General features: G+C 42.8%; 1 long non-coding RNA gene across 1 annotated transcript; it reads left to right on the forward strand.

Moving 5' to 3' along the window:
• Positions 1–1,869: 1,869 nt before the first annotated feature.
• LOC125529441 lies at positions 1,870–4,521 on the forward strand. Its single transcript, XR_007292627.1, has 3 exons — positions 1,870–2,083; positions 2,285–2,390; positions 4,454–4,521. It is a non-coding gene; the product is annotated as an uncharacterized LOC125529441 (long non-coding RNA).
• Positions 4,522–5,698: the final 1,177 nt, after the last annotated feature.

The following is a 5,698-nucleotide window of genomic DNA, read 5'->3' on the forward strand; positions in this document are numbered from 1 at the left end:
ACGAAAAAACACAGCTCCGTACCAGCCTTCCAGGAATCAAATATAAAAAGCTTTCTAGAAGATCCTCTAATAAATGCCTCTCCTGATATGTAATTTTCCTGAAGAATGGAGAAATCACGGGGGATTTAGGATCACTGACCAATACATAAAATAGAAAATGCACAAAATATAAAAGTGCACAAAATTCCCCATAGAATCAACATCACAATCAGTAGGCATTAACTAAACATGAATTAAATATAAAAGGCACACAATATGATGGAGCGGAAGAGGACATCAGGCTTCCAGCGGTGGCGCGACCTGCGGTTGACAAAGCCGTTGGCGGCTACTCACCTAGTGCCCCTCCTGCTTGGCGGCAAGGAAGAGGTAGCGGTGGTCGTCGAACCTCTTGCTTAGCTAGGGAGGAGATGGTGGCTGGGAGAAGGAGCCGCATGAGATCCGCGTCCGCCATCGCCCACCTGCTGAGCCACCTCTCTGGAAAGCTTCCATCGGCAGCGGTCAAACATGTTGGCTCTTTCAGTCCATTCAACCAACTTAGGTTCCGCAGGTTCTTTGCCAACACTGCATACATTACTGAAACAAACGTATTGAAATGCCACCGTTATTCCTTCATACTATCAGGTGATGAATAAATTTATTTCAACACATTAATTACATATTCAGTGTCAATCCATGTATGATGTTAGGCTAATTCTTTAACAATAATAATAAGGAATTGGATCTACAATATGTGACCTCAAAATAAATAAGTGAAGAAATGGATGTATCAATAATTTAGAAGGAGGCCAAGGGATTGGTTTGAGGTAGAAACAATGAGCCTATGGGATGGGAGGCTTCATCTGTACCCAAGCGGTCGCACTAAGAGACACGTCACTCTGACCTATTGGTTTTGTTGTAATTATACAGAGATGGTAGTAATCCACCAAGTTCCAAACAAATGTATTAATCTAAAAATCTCTAATACCATATACTAATTGCTTGGAACGAAGACGTTACATATACAGTGCAGGAGAAGAAGGTATTGATGCTCCTCTTCCTATATAAACTGAAATGCAATCACTTTGTCACACATGTCCAGCTAGCTTGTAACTGCCTTATAATTATATGTATCAGGAAAGGAACGTGTTAGGTGCCAGCTATATGCATGTTCATAATACTTAGAGCCCCTGGAAAAAGACCATATCATATCCTAACAATCTCGATTCTAAATAGAAATATATGAATTGTAATATCCAACATTTTTTCTGAATTCTGTATATGACACATATACACCGAGAAAAGCAACAGTTCAGTTCTGTGACTGAAATTTGTCATCCTGATAACACCATTAGTTTAATGCAGTTCCATCTGTGTGATACGATTATAATTAGGATTGGCATGCACCTTTTCCATGAGTGTCAAAGATACAAAATTAGCAACTTGTTTCATTTGAGCAATCCCTTTTGCAGCTATGTATGTCTGCTTAATTATCACTCCATAAGAAAAAATGGCACTCTGCATTTCTAGACATCAATTCAAATCTACACATGTAGCAAAGCCCCCAATAATACAATCGCCAAGATGAGAAATGCTGGTCTGCTCAGAGCACTGAGGCTGACGCATGAACCACCAACAAAAGCGAAACATGCAAACAACTATGACCAGATGCAAACGACCATGGAAGGAGAAGATTTGGAGGAAGGGAGGAACATGTACTTACATCGGTGTGAAGAGAAAACTAATAGAGAAGCTGGAAGAAGGCGCAGCAAAGACATAGAACATTAGGAGGCTGAGCAGGAACAGTAGGACAATAATTTAACCTGAACCACAATGAGAAAACATTTTCCAAGATCCTGAAAAAAACCAGCAAATATATGACAGCGCGAGTAAATAGTAAACAGAAATAACTACTGGAACCTGAAAGCACAGGTTCATTTTACTGAATGGTTAATTCGACCTGCAGGTCCTCCACTGCGCTAATTTGACCTGCAGGTCCTCCAACCCTAGCCGCTCGGGCCGCTGGTGTGCAGCATCGCCATGGACGCCGGCGGGGCGCCCGCACCTCCGACGCCTTCAACGTTGCCTACGGGGCATCCACCTCCTGGTACACCCCCTCTCACCCAGGCACACCTCTGCTTGGGGTTACTTGCGCTTGTGGTTTCCCCGTGTGAGTATGTAAAAGGGCGTGGAACCTTTCGATCCGATAGTCGATTGTATAATAGCTTATCTATAGACGCGTGTGAGGGATTAGAAATTTTGCACAGGCTTGAGAATCCCTGACTATCTTGATCCGCCCCTTTTGTAGCAAGATATCGAGCTGACCCGGTCTGTGCCTAAACGAGCAGCACCGCGGCTCCATGCCTCCTCGCCTACGAGGACGACAACATGGCCAGGTTGACGAAGATGGCGAGGTAAGTGTTGATGACCCTGATCTATATCTTTCCCCTCACTCTCTCTTTCTGTCGCACACGGAGAGAACTGTGGTGGCAGCCCAGTAGATTTTCTACGAAATACAACTTTATTTTGAAAAGAAAGGAAGTTGATTAATGCATACAAAACGTGACTTTATTAGAGAGAGAGAATTCACCTTGTTCTTCACTAAAATCTTCTTCAAGATTCTTCTTCTTCTCTTCTTTCTCATATCTACACACATCATGTATAGAAAAATCAAGAAATCAACATCAAATTTAGCTAGCTAACAAGTTCTGCATCCATCGGGGAAAAAGGTAACTCTGCTCACCTGTAGTGGATTAATAAACGTTGGAGGTTGCTGGCCATAAAATAGTTGCTGACCAACTCCACGAACACCAGCAGGGACATTGCCATGCGAGGACCAACAGTTTAAGCCATTGAAACAGGACGCGTTTGTGAAAACCATGCCTGCAACAAACAACAATTTTAGTGTCAGAAAATCTAATTGCTGCACAAAACCAGAAAAAGTAAATAAACAATATGGAAACCCTATTTAGGTAACATGTATATTTTTTCCTGGTCTCCTGAAGAGTATTCAAGTACATCCTTGCATCAGGGACGCCCTTTGTGAATGTCTCAAGAGTATAGTTAATTCTCTGAGAATCGGAAAGAAGATATGCCCTCCATTTAGACAATGGAAGGCAAGCTGGCAACTGACATCCTAAGTAGTGAATATCGATAGTACTTAAAAGCATGGAAACTTTCTCTGCTAGTAATTCATATCAAAGAGATATGGAATTAACAGAGTGTGCACACAGAAGAAATACATACATATCAATTACAGATATTTGAACGAACCTAAGCAAAATATTAGACGACCTTCTTTAAGAAATTTAGACCATACGCTACTGAAGTTATATGATTTTACCTGTTTCATTTATGGCACGAAAACAATCTGAGCACAGTCTGCAGCTGAACACCGAGGAATAAGATTTCAGAATATAGGGTAACAATTTGTATGTCTTGAAGTAAACTGCAAGCATATCTCCGAAAAAAATAAAGGAAAGTGATTAGCGAATGTCAATCACAACCTCCTCTGAACATAGGCAGAAGAATTGTGATAGAGGCTTTGATGTTTCTACATACCTTCCATGCTTTTATGTTTGCATTAGCCCACTGGTTAAGGCATTATACTATTTTATTTAACCTCTCTTGATGCTTGATACTTTGCGTCTTTGAAATAAAATACGGGATTATGTGGTTGGCTTTTTGTTGATGACCAGCAACTTCGTCAAACAGGGATTAGTCCACCAAAATTAAAGCTTATTCGGAACAAAGCTTGTTCGGAACAGGGGTTAGCATCTATAGCTAGCAAGATCAACCATCAATGACTTATCTAAGTAAATGCGACCAATAATCAAGCAAATAAACTGTAATCCCATCTCAGCTAGCAATATAAACAAACAAGGGGTAGCATCTGTAGCTAACAAGATCAACCATCGATGGCCTATCTAAGCAAACACGACCAATAATCAAGCAAATAAACTGTAATCCCGTCTCAGTTAGCAATATAAACAATTACACAACAATCCAGAATCTCACCTCATTCTTCTTCAGCTGAACTCTACCGTGTATTTCATCATGCACTGCAAGATGGAGAACACAACACAAAGGCCAGGCTCCGTGAGCACGATGTCGGCACGGACCTGGCAGCGTCCGTCGCATCTGAGGATTGTGCATGTGAGAAGAAGATGTGAATACATACACAGATTCATATACTAGGCAGGAATGTAACAACAATTGTCTGCTTGCATAGGAAATAATGGTCATAATGGTGCCAATGGCAAGAAATTGCCTGCGGAACTGGACAGTGCAGGCCAAGGCATACATTTCAGTCACTTAACATAGATGAGTAACGAAATAAAAAACCAGAGAGCCGTGGAAGCACTGATGTCATGTTCATGCATTAACTCAAACAACATCACATACTCATGTCATGTTCATGCATCATAATGTTGCATATGATTGTGTTTTGATTGCCGACACCGTTCCTTCTCGATAGGTCCTGCTCCGGAGAGTGCTCCAGAGTACCTGTCTGAGGAGCAGTGCCACCCCTGTTGATCTACCAGGCAAGCAAACCCCCTTGTTCATTCCGATACAATCCTACTCTATCGCTCCTGCTCTCATTTATTGCATTAGGACAACAACGATTCAACTGCTACTTTGTGTTGCGGTAGTTGAACCCATTCCTCTGCATGACCTGTCATTGCCACAGTAACTAGTTGAAACCCACTAGCATGTGTAGGAGTTGATTGAAGCCATTGTTGTGTTCCTACCATGCCATGCTTGCTATTGCTTAGAGTGTGTCAGGTCTGATTCATTGGGAATGAATTGGAGTACAGTGCTATGTTTTGATGTTGAGAGTTAAGCGTGTGAACACGATTTAGTAAAGGTAGCGGTGAGAGGCCATGTAGGAGTACATGGTGGGTTGTCTCACTAGAACCGTCCTTAAGCATTGAGTTCTATGTATGTTGTCCAATGACTCGATACTACCACACATTGGGTTCCGGTAACTCGACCCCTCTCGACTTATTAACCAACTTGATCTTTGTCCAGGAGTCGCAACTAGTTTCTGGTGTTTGTAGGTAGTGTTAGTAGTCTACCAAGTGGCACCCGGCCAGGTGGCCTTGGGACAGACTAGGCAGAGTGGCACGGTGTACTAAGTGGCACCCGAATGGTGGGCTTGGGAACCCTTCTCACATCGTTTGGGGCCGTGAGCGACACCCCGGCCGGATCTCCTTGCGGATGGAACCCGAATAAGCGATGAACCTGGATGAGAGACTTGTGTGGTTAGTCAGGTCGTGGCCAACACCCTCGCTAGGCTTCCGCTTGAAGGTTGCCGAGGTACATGATGTGTACATGGTGATAAGTGGTGAGAGCGTGTGTGAAGAAGTACACCCCTGCAGGGTTATCATGATCTATTCGAATAGCCGTGTCCGTGGTTATGGACTTCTTGGATGCTTACGTGGTACATAGACAACTTGAAGTGGATACTCTAAAATGCTCAAGACAAGTGTGAGTGCTATGGATGGCCTTCTCGTAAGAAGACGAGGATTAATCCATAGTAGTGTATTGATGTGGTGATTAGTTGACTCGTGTGCGCTGCCTCACCTCAAAGAAGTTTCTCGTTGTCGTAGAACAGGATAGCCACTGAATCAAAGCTGGCTTGCTGCAACTAAACCCCACATTACCTTCCTGATACAAATGCATGTATGATAGGATCTGATGTAAGTCTTGCTGAGTACCT

The sequence above is a fragment of the Triticum urartu genome, unplaced genomic scaffold, assembly GCF_003073215.2.
Source record: "Triticum urartu cultivar G1812 unplaced genomic scaffold, Tu2.1 TuUngrouped_contig_5602, whole genome shotgun sequence".
Taxonomy (NCBI): Eukaryota; Viridiplantae; Streptophyta; class Magnoliopsida; order Poales; family Poaceae; genus Triticum; species Triticum urartu.